The 14,360-nt window shown below is 45.5% G+C and overlaps 1 long non-coding RNA gene across 4 annotated transcripts in view; it reads right to left on the reverse strand.

Annotated features, from left to right (window-relative positions):
* The window catches only part of LOC132006926 (uncharacterized), a 116,755-nt gene that overhangs the window by 30,831 nt on the left and 71,564 nt on the right, over nucleotides 1-14,360 (reverse strand). The window contains exon 1 of one of the 4 annotated variants that reach the window (XR_009401261.1): nucleotides 5,175-5,351. The exons of the other annotated variants lie outside the window; for them this stretch is intronic. This is a non-coding gene — a long non-coding RNA (uncharacterized LOC132006926). Of the gene's footprint in view, nucleotides 1-5,174; nucleotides 5,352-14,360 lie in introns of those variants that run through there. 4 annotated transcript variants of the gene reach the window in all.

Below are 14,360 nucleotides of genomic sequence, written 5' to 3' on the forward strand. Positions count from 1 at the left end.
ACAGGATCTAGAAGGCTTTTCCCAACCTGGCGCCAGCCGACTCCAGGCTGCTTCACCTTCAGGCCCTGCACTCTTGCCATTCTCTCTGCTGTGCGTGCCCACCTCCACCCCTTCCTGAGCTTGTCCAACTTCTGCTTGACCTTCAGCCTCTAGCTCGAGTGTGACGCTTTTTCTGACAGCCCCATGTCAGACAAGCACCAACAGTCCCCTCTTCTGTATTCCTGTAGTGACTTGTTTGATCCTCCCTTCTGGTACTTTCCAAATGTTAGTATAACTAGTCATAGATGGTTTGCGTTTGGCTGTAGCCTCGATAAGGGCATAAGCTATAACTTACTCATTTTGGTCTTTCTAACACTCGACCCTGTACCTGACATGGGGTAGTCAGTGCGCTTGGTTACTAGAACAGAACATATTCAAAGAACAAATGCTGTGAGTTTGGCAGGGCAGGAGTGGCTGGTGCAGGCAAGACACAAGAAATCCAGAGGCACCACTAAGGGATTCTATTATATTTCTTCATTAATGGTTTTTAAATTTTTCTTAGGATCGCCTTTGGAGAATTAGCCAAACTTTACTGCTACTTGCTCCCTCTTCCACCAGATCGATAACCCTCTCTATTCTCCGAGCTGTTGGTCATCCTGTATTTTATGATTTTAAACCTGAGGTATAACCCATCCCTTGACCATGGTTTGCTCAGCATCCACAAAGCTCAGGAGGCTCTGTCTTTTCAGCCTCTGCCTTGCCAGCCCTTGCTACCCTCCATCATCTGCAAAAGCTTTATTAGCAATAGTTTGCATAGGTGAAGTCAAGAGACTCCCCATCTCACGGCAAGGATTTTCTAGGGGCTCCCAAGGACAGCATCCCTCATAACCCCTTTGCTATTTCTTGCCCTGAAGCTCAAGGGTAAGTGCCACGTTCCGTGGCAAGGGACGTAAGCTCTTCCACATCTTGACTTCCACCCCTACCTTCTCAACTCATCACTGCCACCCTCCTCTGGTTGAGACCACCTTGGGCTTTGCTGCTGTTCTGGAAGCAGACCAGGCTCTGTGGTACTGTGTGGCTCTCCAACATACTGTTCCTGGAATGCTTTCCCCTTCTTCCTCCATCTGGTGAACTTCTAGTCATCCTTCGAGGTCCATTTCGGCTCTCACCTCTTCAGGCGCAGAGACATCTTTTCCACCAGTACTCTTCCCCCTCCTACATGGGAAAGCACTAGAAGTGGGCTTTCACGATGGGATTATCCCTACCTCTGGTTTTTTTTTTTTTCATCTTTCTAATTTAATTTAATTTCTGGATATCAAGGGCAATCACTGCATGACTTATAATTACTGGTGAATGACTTACTCTCATCATTGGCTCATGCATACTCCATAAGCACTAGCAAAGCTATTACCCAAAAGCAAAGCCAGGCAAGACTGTGACCATAGCCTACACAACATCCCCCACCCCTCATTAACCTATGACCTTGACTCCCTGTTTGACAAGGTTTATCATACTTTCAAATCATATATTCATCATCCTAATTCTTTCCTTTTTATATTTTGCTTTATATATTTTATATATATTATATACGTTATATATTTACTTTATATATTTTACTGCAGCTATGTACATTCTTTTAAAATTAAAACCCCTTATTTTGGTTGTTTCTAACGTCAACAAAAAAGAACATTCTGCACATAATCTTTTGGAGCATTCCCCACCCTGCCAGATTTTGCATGGCTAAGATGTATCCCTATTTTCCTATGTCACTGTCACTCAGTCTCCTGTGTAATTTTCCACAGTGTGCCTATGCCACAATTTATTCCTCTGCTCACCTTTTAGTGGGCATTTGGCTTGGGGTGGCATTGCCGGATTTAGCAAGTAAAAAATACAGGGCACCCAGTTAAATTTGATTTTAAGACCATTTTTTTAAGGATAAGTAGGTCCATGGAACATTTGAGACATCTTTATTACCAAAAAAGTATTCACTGCTTGTCTGAAATTCAAATTTAACCGGCCATCCTCTGTTTTATCTGACAGCCTTAGTCTGGAAACAAAGCTGCTGTGAACATGTCTATATGTGTCTTCCACTGGACAGGCTAAGATTTCCCTTGGGTCTATACCTAGGTGTGTGAATCCCAACTCAGGACCTTAACACCAAACCGTGTTCTTAAATGGCAGCTCTTGACTCTTGAGCCCCATCTCCCATTTTAAGACTATGAAAAGCATCAGAGTGGGGAGGAGAGGCTTACATGTGAGGACACTGGTGAAGAGCCATAGCTCCACAGTGAATGCCCTCTTCTCTTCCTTTTAATGCAGGGATTGTGGTGTCACTCTTTAACCCCAGGCCTGGTGAGGGTCTTCAAGATGTTTTGCAGTATGTTGCCTGCAGCTGGGAGCCCCAGAGCAGCTCACCTATGACCCCGAAAGCTAAAGCAGACCGTGGGCTGGGTTTTGCTTTCAGACCATGCCTCCAGAGGCCATTTGGGTGGGTGGGGGGACAGAAGGGCCATTAGGTGCTTTCATGGCCAAGTCAGTAGAGACTACTGCCTTGGGGTGACTCTGGTCTCCCAGAATATATTGGAACAGGAGATACAGGAGTGTGACCCACAGACTCGAAGAAGCTGCAGAAGAAAGAGAGCTGATGTGGCGCCAACTCGGGCCCTGAGTCATAGGACAAGATAATCCCAGCTGGAAGAGGCTAAGGAGATCCTGCCAGCTGGCTACCTCAGGAGCATGCCTAGACCACCACCCTTCATGGTGACCTATCAGCCCAAGGTCGAGAGAACTGGAGAGAGGTGTCCAGCCATGAGAACCTCTGAAGGGCCCAAGAGAACACCTTCGGAGAGGAAAAGCTGGTTTTATTCATCTTTCATGCCCATCCAGGACCCTAGCTCTAACCTGAAAATGAGACCCAAGAAGAGCAATGGCTCCAGCGAGTTAGAGCTGTCTGCTCTTTCTCCCAGGGCCAACCAATGGTGGCTGGGGCAAAATGGCCCCCAACAAATGGTGGTGGTGAGCAGGGACAGAGGAGAAGTTCCATTCCCCACCCAATCTTCCCGTCGCAGCCTTTCTGCCTAAAGGGGGGCCTGAGGCAGGCAGGGAAAAACTGAGTGCCAAGCCAAGCTTGGAGTTCTGACTTTGTCGTCTTAGATGGGACATCTGCATTGCTCAATTGTGAACTGAAGTGACCTGTAACCATCTATTACCTAACAATAAATAGAAATAAGACCTGCTTAGTTTGCACACAGGTTTTGGAGAAGATTACCCTCCCCGAATCAAGTCAAACAACCGAGCGCTGCTTTGTTCACGGCAGAAGCTATGCTTATCTGTATACTGGTTACACAGGCATGTCCTGATTGATGCTTATTCACCTCACACATACATTCAGTCATATCCAGCCAGCCACACTGGACTACCCAACCAGCCAAGAGGTCAAAGGGTTTCCTTCCCTCTCAGCCTCCTCTGGGCACTCCTTCCCCTTTCCACTTCTCTCCCTCGGTCTCTCTCCCTCCCTCTCCCTCCTTCTCCTGCTCCCTTTTCACTCCTCTCTGTAAAGCCTACTGCATTTTGCTATTCTCAGTCTCGGTGTCCTCCTCTTCCAAATCCCAGGATCTTGGTCCTCACTTTATAAGGAAAGTAAATGGTAGGGGAATGGAATGGGAGTCTGACTGGCCTGGCAGGTGATAGAGTCATAATGATCTAACAGGATGTGAGTATCCTCATAATGAATAGGCAATCACGGATGAGGGTTTGGAAGCAGACTGTCATCCTGCTGGACACTGAGCTCTTCAGGAACAGAAATCATGCCTTATTTGCTTCAGTGTCTCTAGCAGCAAGCCCAGTGTCCAGAACACAGTAGCCCTTCACCAGAGTTTATTGGAAGGATGAGCGAGTGGATGAATAAATGAATGGGAAAATGGATTTAGCAAAAGGCCACAGGGATCAACATTTGGTCACATCTATTTCAAGTATTATCTCCAACAATGAAGATAGAAGAGCAGTATCTAGCAAATTTGTGGTGACCAAAGCTGGAAAGGAGCCACAACGTAGTAGATGAGAGACTCAGGACTCGAGATCTCAACTGGATGGACGGAATGGGTGAAAGAAACAAGATGAAATTCGAGAAAGATAAGTGTAACCATCTGCACTGGATTCAAATGGTCAACGGCCCCAGTTTGGAAAACTGCTTCCTTTGAAAATCCCCTGGGAAATTTTTGGTTCAGTGTGAGTCACAAGTAAAACATGGCTGCCAATACAGACATTCAGAACCGGGCTTAGGCAGGCCATATCAGAGAAGGCTCGGGAAAGGAGGATACTGCTAAATAGAGCAAGTCAGAGCCTGGTGACTGGGAAGGTAAGGGATTTGGGAACTTCAATATATAAGAAATATTTGAAGAAATGGGACATTTGTGCATGGAGATAAGACACAAGGAGTCAATCAGAGTAGGTTTAATCTGGTTGATGAGCCATACTATAGATGAGGAATTAGCTTTAGAATTCTGCCACAGTAGAATTACAGAGGGGTGATGTGCAGCTGAAGATACATAAGAACCCTGTCCCAGAATACCCCAGCTACGGAACGGGCTGCTTTACGAAGCAGGATCACTCCCACTCACTTTTGAATCAGGAGATTCAAAAGAAGCTCAGGAATGATCTCCAGGGGTCTGTGCAGGCCCTGGCCTCCCAAGTCCCTTTTGGTCTTGATAAGATGGGAGTCCACCCAGTCCACCTTTACTAGGTAAAGCCAGTCAGAATTCAGGGAGCAGGTGGATTACAGAGTGAAGCTGTGGCGTAAAGAGATACCAGCTATATCTGAAGCCAAGTAAAGAGCGTGGTCTGATGAGAGGCATTGGGGGCCAAACAGAAGGGAGATGAGCCAGTACTAAAATTAGTTAGGTGCCACTATGTTTGCAAGGCTTACTTAGAACCCAATATTCAAAGAACGTTCATAATCAGTTCCAATAAGAGCAAATAATATTCATCAAGCATTAATAATAGGCAGATCCCAAAGTTTCCTGTCTCTTGAAATTAAAAGCCAATTAGCCCTAGTCCTCTAGGGTCAGAAGCAGGTGAACTAAGAGTTGAGGAGAAGGGGCGTGGGACTAAATCAGAACCCAAATGCCTACAGATGGTTTTGTTCTGCTGAATATGAAATATGTATTTGGAATCTTTGGTTTTAAACATGCAGTTACCTTATAGGAGACTGGTTCTATGTGTGGCATCCCCTAGGTGCTGGTTAGAAATGCAGAGTCTCAAGTCCCTCGCAGACATACTGAACCAGAATCTTCATTTTAACAAGAGCCCTGGGGAGTTTAGAGGCGCATTAGAATTTGAGAATTAGGGGCACCTGGGTGGCTCAGTCTGTTAAGCATCTGCCTTCAGCTCAGGTCATGATCCCAGGGTTTGGGGATTGAGCCCCACCTCAGGCTCCCTGCTCAGTGGGAAGCCTCTACCCTTCTGCCCAGCCCTCCCTTTCGTGCTCTCTCTCTCTCTCTCTCAAGTAAATAAATAAAATCTTAAAGAAAAAAGACCTTGGAATCAGTGTTCTACACTAGAGTTGACCAAAAAATGTTGCTTTCTTGCAGTCTTATGCCATCAATCCAAATATGGGACACATGACCCAACAAGTATGAACATATTTAGGAAGACAACAGGACAGGATCTTTGGCATTAAGGCCATTCCGGCTGCAAAACTGGTTCCCACGGTTACAGGAAGACGGACAGTTGCTGCCCAAGTGATTTCATGCTAAATCAAACAGCTGGGTTTAGCCTAAAGTAAACAAACAGAACATGTATCTCAGAATCTGGTAGTGACTGAGAGAATAGGAAAGCAAGTTTGATCCTTGGAATCCAACAATCCAGTGCTCTGGAACCCACCAATCCAACATTAGAGGCTTCAGTGATTAGGGTAGTTGAGATGAACGATGAACACATCACCTGTCTTGACCTTTAGCTGTTCCCTCATTCTTCTCTTTAGTACATGACCCCATGCTCTACCATGGTGACCGCTGGTGCTATTTTAGAAGGGGTAGCAGAAGCCACCTGTTCCACCTGTATTGTGAAGGGCACCTGGCCTGTCATCTGGAACGGAGCAAGGATGAAAAGGGAATTGTAAATTTCATGATGAAACGCCTTGAAACCTTTTTGTTTGTTTGTTTTTTGCACTGCCCAAGTACATTGTCCTTTTCAGTGTGAGAAACAACCCAAGAAACCAAGATAAATGGGAAAACATCAAGGCTCAAAATGAAGGATAGTCTGGCCTTGAGTGAATCAGAAAATCCATGATTTTAATTCACATCTAACCATAAGAAACAACGAAATGGCCTTTTGATTTGTTCCAGTTTTAGGACCAAATCCAAACATCTTATGTAATAGGATGCTCAAGACTATTACTCACCCAGTAGTATTTCTCTTCTGAAAATCCCAAGAAGGACTTTCTTTAGACCGACATTTAAACAGAGTTCAGCCTTCCAACATTCTAAGGTTCCACCCTGTAATTGGGTGCAACTGGCTTCAACAGGGGTAGCCCAAGGTCACAAAACTCAGGCCCTGAAATCTCTCCAATACAGCCGCAAAAGGGATAGCAGCTATCTCTGTGGTTCTTATTTACACATTTTTTTCCTGTTCCATAAATCAGATGTGGGGTGGGGGGAGAAACTCTTGTTTGGCTTTTGCAACAGGACAGATCCACACATGTGCAGAAGGAGCACTGGGGGACCCTGCCCTCTGCTTTGGGGGGGCCACTTGTGTGCCTGGCAGTCCTTGCTCGCAGAAATGAACAAGTCTGGGAATGAGGGCAGGGTGGCAGATAAGCAGGTGGCTGGAGGCCGGCAGGAGCCATGGGAGCCATGGTAGGTATAGGCTTCCATTCCACATCCTTCTCCGAGCTCACTCGGGCAGTGAGATGTCTCAGACAATCAGGGAGTATTAACAGGCACCATCCACACGCTTATCAGTAAGAGAGTCATGTTTATTAGCAACGTTCCCCCTGGCTTCACCCAGGGAGGGGAGCTGCTCTTTACACCCTGGTGTTCCATGGGTCAGAGAAGAACCCGTCTTCCCCAAGGCAGAGCATGCCCCTTGCCTGCTTTATCCAGCAGTTTGGCCAAGTAACTCAGCAATATTCATTTAGCAGCAATAATGGAGTTGGTGCTGGGGAAGGCTAAAACTAAGTGTGCAACATTCCGTCCCTGCCCTCAAGAAGGCCCCCATTGTGTGTGTGTGTCTGTGTCTGGTGGGGGCAGGTGGAATATACTAACATGGCAGACTAGGGTTCACAAAGCAGGAGACAGTAAATGTCAAGAGAGTGGTAAAAACAAAGAAAGAGAGTGTAGTTGCCTGGAACAGAGTGCAGTGCATTGTAACAGGAATGAGGCAGGAGGGTGGAGGGTGGTCAAGCTATCTGGGAGCCTGAGGTCATGGGGGAGGGCATTCAGTGGTGGGCAGAGAAAATAAGGGACAGATCAAGGGGTCTGTGAAACTGGGAGAGAGGGGTGCAGTTGAGCCGTAGCTGGGGACAGTGGCTGCAGTAGAGGTTTCTACTCTGTGCAGGACTCCTCCTTTGGCTTGTGGCGTGGTCCAGAAAAAAACCTTTGTCAAGGAGGGCCAGAGCCATCCTGAGGACTGACAGGATGGATCAGGTGCCCAACCTTGATTGAAGGGATATTTCATATACTCCTCCAACTCCACCTTCTGCCCAAACTCTTTGCTACGCCAAGGTCTTAGTAGTACTCTCCTTCCACAGGGAGACACAGGACTAGTAATTGTCAAGTCAAATCTATCACCAAAAAAAAAAAAAATGCAGTATTTCTTACAGGGAGAGAGGGAAGCATGCCAGGCATGGTCCCCTCCACAGCATTATGGTGGCTGAGATCCCAGAAAGTGTGAGCTTCAAGTAGCCAGGCCCCACTCCATGTCTCATCCATTCCTCCTTTGGACCCTCACTCCCTTCTTCTGGTCTCCTGTGCAGCCTCCACAGCCCAGACCCTCTGGGGTTGCTGGTGTTCCCACAGACTGAGAAAACAAGCCATCAGGACTGTCCCCTCTGCCACATTTCCCCGCCTACTCACTTAACTCATAGGGCACCCACTCTTCCTCAGTCCCACCCCTAATCTCAGAGGAGGAGGTAGCCTTCTTGCTCAAGGCCATCCTCTCCCTCACCGCTCCACACACCATCCCTCCCTTCCTCTGTCATGGTGTCTCTTCACTTTCTTCTCAGTTCTCAGCATGAAAAATATCCCTCCAATCCCCAAAATCAAACTCAACAAAAACACAACACACACACACACACACACACACACACACACACACACACCCCTTCCTTTAACCTCTTGCAGCCACTGCCCATTGCCCAAGTTCCCTTCTTAGCCACAGTCCTTCAGAGGGTGGTCTTTGCTGGCTTGACCCATTTCCTCAATTCCATTCAGCCCTTGACCCTGGCTATGGCCTCTCACCCTCACTCTACTGAAACATGGGATCTTTAAGATCACCAGTTACCTCCCTGTTTCCAAATCTGGGGAAAACTTTCCCCTCCTCATTGGCTGGATGCTGTACCATTACCCTTTCACAATGTTTTGAATCTCTCCATTCCCCTGGTCTCTGTCTCCTGTGTCTCCTCCTGCCTCACTGACTCTCCCACTACCAACCCCGCTGGGAACCAAGTGTCATCTCCTTCCAGAAGCATCCATATCACCCTCTGCTAAGTTACAGAACTCTCCTCCAGGCTCCCTTGATGATCTGGCCCTTACCAAGTTATATCAACATTATCTGTTTATGTTTGTTTCCCCATCAAGCAAGAAGGGCCCAGAGGGAAGTGGCTATGGCCTTAGTGCCTGTCACAGATTACAATGTCCACAGGTACACCATAAAGTTTGTTCAACCAGCTTGGAACGAATGCCAAAGGCAATCTGGACTGATTTCCAGCTTGATGGTTTGTTTAGGATTTCATTTCCAACTGCACATGTTCTTTCTTTTTGACTCAAAGGCTCATATTCTAAAGGTACAATCCTCTAGAGAGTGCAGATGAGAGCTCCACATTCAGTGGGGAAGCTCCAGACCTAATTTCTCAAGGTCCTCCTTAGTCTACTTTCTTATTTTTGGTTACCATGTTGCTGGGGTCTTCCACTGACCTGGCCTTCTGTCCACTTGTGGGTGCTTGGTTCTTGCTGAACAGAATGTGGCCATCATCTGCAACCATACCAACTCCTAAGCAGCTCATAAGGACAGTGAACTCCCCTGATTGGGTACTCCATGTTTATAATTGGTTCTCCTTTTATGTATTTGTACCAATAGTGGTCATCATGCAGACTGCCTTTACAGGGTCACCTACAAAACAACATTGTCATTCTAGAATCCCAGGAACCCACACTGCAGTCATTATCAAAGGGAAGTTGGTATGTGGAATCTCTAACACACTTCACATTGTTGCCAAGCACTGTTTACCTCAACCTGTCTCCACGGTCCCAATATTTAGAACGGAACTCCTTACCTTCCCAGGATTGTCCTTACTTCTACTTAGTGGCTATGACTTTGGATTCCAATTCTGATCCTGTTGTTTTCTTATCCAAGGGCATAGACCCTGGCAATGTTCTTGGGATGTGCTTCCTTTCTTCCCAATTTCTTGGCTACTCATCCTGGCTCCTGCCCCATTGGCTCTGACCCAGGTTTACTCTTCAAGCCCTTTAAGGAGAAGCCATACATCAGTCATCTCAGATAGCTCCTTCCTACAGCCCCCATATGTCCACAAAAGCTTTCTAAAAACCCTCTTTTCTCTTAACCCTATAAGAAACCAAGCTTCAGGGATGATCATGGATTTGTTCCTTCCCTCAATCACTTCTTCCTAGCTGGTTCAGATTACAGGGGTCAGACCAAATTGAACCTATAAACACTCCTTCAGCCCACTGGGTACTGGAGATAATGTGCAGTGGATTGATGTTAGTGACAGTACATGGAATGGTGGGAAACACCCTGAATGGGGTTAGAAGATGTCACCATGTAACTTGAGATGAGCCCTTGAACAAGCCATTCCATTCTTTAAACCTAGATGGTCTCTGGGGTGCCTCAAGGTCTCCTAGCTCAGATTCTTGGTTCAAGAGGTTCCCCCCCAGGACTATGAGCAACTGATTCACTGCTGCCACTGCATTCTCTACTACCCCTAGAAGACTGCCAAGTTACTTAACTGTCCCATAGAGGCCTCCAGCGTCCCGGGGCCAGCACTCACAGTAGCCTTCTAACAAGGGCTCACTCTGTTTCAGTTTAATTCAAACATCACAGAGGTAGATAGAGAGAGCAACCAACAGAGTGGCCAGCCAGGTCTCTGATGCTCTTCAGACCCCAATTAAAACAGATATCCTATATGTATGTGTTTATGACTTCCAGGTGTTTAAATCCACAGGACCATAGCCTCTTTCAGCAGAAGTCTGGCCCTTGAAATATCTTTCTGGGCATGGTTATCCAGAGATTACCTTTACTTTTCTCTTCCTGTGCTTCATCAGCAGGGGACATGGCCGGGATTTGGGCCACACGCGCAGTCCGAATTCATCTGCATGTTTATCACCTAGAACAGAAGTTGGCAACCTTTTTCTGTAAGAGCTAGACGGTGAATACTTTTGGCTTTTCAGACCCATATAGTCTCTGTCAACCACTCAAGTTTTCAACTGTGCCACTGTAGCACAAAGCAAACCATACATCTACAAGTAGGGTGGTTGTACTCTAATAAAACTTTATTTACAGAAACAATTCAGGGGCCAGATTTGGCCCAAAGGCTGTCTGTTGTCTACCCCTAGCCTAGCACTACCCATCACCACCTGGAACTGGTTATTTAGCTCTTCACTAGATGCACCTGGGTTTGGGAACTAAGTCGGATCCCTTTGTGGTTGTCCCTTTTGTTTGTATAATCTTGCATGGCTGGATCATTAATGGTGACATACATGGTTGAGTTAGGACACAATCTGCCTGACAACATTTAAGGACAATGAATACCCTGGTCCTGCACATCGACTCACTTTATTTTGCTTATCAATAGATTACTGCTATTCCTGACCACCATTTGCCAGGAGCATTCTCCCTGAAGGCAATATTTTAGGGGATGAGGGCACTGCAGTGCTATCTAAACTGAGTACATTGTTCTTAGGCTGAATTTCAGCAGTGACCTCAGTGACTCCAGTTCCAGATGGCCGCCATATGTCCTAGTACACGTGTGCTAATAGCCTCTGTTAGAAGGAGAAAAAGTTTCCATTTCGCCTCCTTGCTTCCACCTCTGGTCCCCAGGGCACCCCAGGCCCCAGCTTTCTGTGTTTTCTGCAACGTGTTGCTGAGCTCAGTTCAGAGCAGAAGGGAGGGGGACAGTATTAGGGAAGGAGTGCAAATTTTGGAGCCAGAGAAACCTGGGTCCAAATTCTAGCTTAGCTCACAACATGAGTTCATCATCTGTTACAGAGGAAGAGTAATGCTACTGCCTACTTTACAGGACTTCTGGGAGGATGAGGTAACAGAGAGGGTGTGAAAGTACTTTGGGAAGACAATTTGGTTAGTACTGCTGTTACTTCATCAGGTGGTGATAAGCTTAGCCCCTCCCTGCACCCCACGGTCATTGTTCAGGGATGTTTCCTGTTGCATGGAGAAAGTTGGGAAAGAAGAATCTCCAGCTGAGACATGACGAATGTCTGGCAAATGACCTCTCTGCACAAGTCTTGGTTCCCTGTCACACAGTGGCAACTAAAACCTCACCTTGATGTCCAGTACTCTGACAGACGTACGTTTAAGTGTCTTTGCAAACATTATCTCATTTCTTCTTGCTACAGCCCTGAAAGGAAAGCCGAATATGTATTACCACCTCCACCATCCAGGGCAGAAAACGGAAGGAAAGGGCCTCTAAAAGAATTTCCAGAAAGCATTCATCAGTTTGTTTTCCATAAAGTTATGAACCTTTCCTGTCACCAAAAGAAAGACCTGCTGGGATTTCTCCCAGTTCTATTTTTCATTAAAAATATTTGTTTGGAATGCAACTCTAGATGCTCCATGCCTGGCCCTTTCAGTGGCCTCTGTCACCCTGCTTCTTGTCAGTGACTTACCTGGAAGCTGCATTTAACCCAGAAGAAGCTTGTAAAGGTTTGTGGAAGTGGGGAGGAGGGGAAGAGAAGCAATGGCTTTCATGACTAAAATAAATAGCCAAAAAGAAAAACTGACTTAATTCAGAGCTTATTTAGTATTTTGAAGGGAGAAAAAAGTAAAAACAAGATCCTGGGATCCTGGTTTAGTTGTGTGCTTGCCCAAGCATTGATTTTTGCCTCAGAGCTCTGAAAATGTCTACGAGGTCAGAGTAGAAGCCTTAACTGCATGTCTCCTCCTCTCATAAAGCTTTATGATGAGGCAATGTCTTTCTGGACTCCCAAACTAAAGTTGGATTGGACGCATGGAGAAGAATCACATGCCCTTCCTACTGGCCAAGCCAGGTGTGATGCTGAGAAGCCACGGGCTTTCCAGGTGTACCCAGGTCAGCATGGCACACAGCTGTTATCTTCTCATCAGTTAGCATGTTCCAAGTGTGGGTCAGTTTTTATCCCATTTTAATATTTTCAAACCTGGTATCTTAAACCGTTGCTACAAGGGGATGTAAACCTCAGAAATTAACCTACTGCGTATGTGTGTGTGTACACAGTATATATACACACATATATACATATACACACATACTGTGTATATGTGTATGTGTATATATATACACACACACAATATATATACACACACACATATATGCACACACAAACATAACACATGTACATGCATATATAATTCTAATAATATTATTATAGGGGCGCCTGGGTGGCTCAGTCTGCCTTTGGCTCAGGTCACGATCCTAGGGTCCTGGAATCTAGCCCCACATTGGGCTCTCTGCTTGGCTGGGAGTCTCCTTCTCCCTCTGCCCCTTCTCCTCCTTGTGCTCTTTCTCTCAAATAAATAAAATTTTAAGAGAAATAATATTATTACAGATATATTACATATAATATACATATGCATATTTATGCACTTTTTAAAAAGATTTTATTTATTTATTTGACAGAGATCACAAGTAGGCAGAGAGGCAGACAGAGAGAGAAGGGGAAGCAGGCTCCCTGCTGAGCAAGGAGCCCAATGCGGGGCTTGATCCCAGGACCCTGGGATCGTGACCCGAGCAGAAGGCAGAGAATTTAACCCACTGAGCCACCCAGGTGCCCCTATTTATGTAATTTTTAACAATATTATTTTTTTCATTTTTATTTGAGTAGACAACAAACTCACGTGTTTCAAGCAAAAACTAATTAAAACCTCCACTTCCTCCCACTCCCCGGTCTCCCCCCTCCTGCATGTTATTACTGCACTGTAGCAAATCGAAGACATGATCGGTTTTGAGATGTATCATTTTATGTACTATTAAGAAAGAAAATAATATGGTGGATTATAATTCTAAAATGCCACATAATGGAAGACACCTTCCTATTTCACAGATATCCAAATGAGAAAAACATGTATGTCTTAGAACCCATGAAATAGGTGGTCTCCTTGCACACATTTTCTAGTTCCTTTATGCATATATAAGCAAGTACAAGTACAGATGTCAGCTCTGCATCCTAAAGAGAGCAGAGTACCTAATGGTCTCCTTGTTGTTTTTTTCACTTTGAAGTCTATCTCAGAGGTCTAATCATATTAGTATGTAAAGATCGCCCTCGTCCGTTTTTATGGCTGCATGCTATTCTATTGAACAGATGTGGTATAATATGTCTAATCAGTTCTCTATTGTTGGAAATTTAGGTTGTGTCCAATCTTGTGCTCTTTCAAATAATGCTGTAACAGATAGCCTTGCATGTACGCTATTGCACAAGAGGCAAGGATTGCTATAGGATTAAAGTGTGAAAGTTGAGGGCACCTGGGTAGCTCAGTCGGTTAAGTGTCTGCCTTATCTGTCAGGCCATGATGTCAGGGAACTGAAATCAAGTTCTGCATGGGGATCCCTGCTTAGCAGAGAGCCTGCTTCTCCCTCTGCCCCTCCCCTGCCATGCTCATGTGCACTCTCTTTCTTTCAAAGCTACATAAATTTTTAAAAATCTCTTTTAAAAAAGTATGAAACTTGAAGAGCGGGGCATTTGTAATTTTGATGAATTTTACCAAATTATCTGCCATGGGGGGTCACACCAAATTTGCCTATTCCCCATAGCTTTGCCAACAAATAGTACTTTGTTCTTTTTTTTCAAATCTGATAGGTCAAAAGAAATGGGGTCTTACATCCAGATGGCCAATAGACACATGAAAAAGTGCTCCACATCACTCAGCATCAGGGAAATACAAATCAAAACCACAATGAGATATCACCTCACACCAGTCAGAATGGCTAAAATTAACAA

Source organism: Mustela nigripes, chromosome X (assembly GCF_022355385.1).
Source record: "Mustela nigripes isolate SB6536 chromosome X, MUSNIG.SB6536, whole genome shotgun sequence".
In the NCBI taxonomy this organism is placed as follows: domain Eukaryota; kingdom Metazoa; phylum Chordata; class Mammalia; order Carnivora; family Mustelidae; genus Mustela; species Mustela nigripes.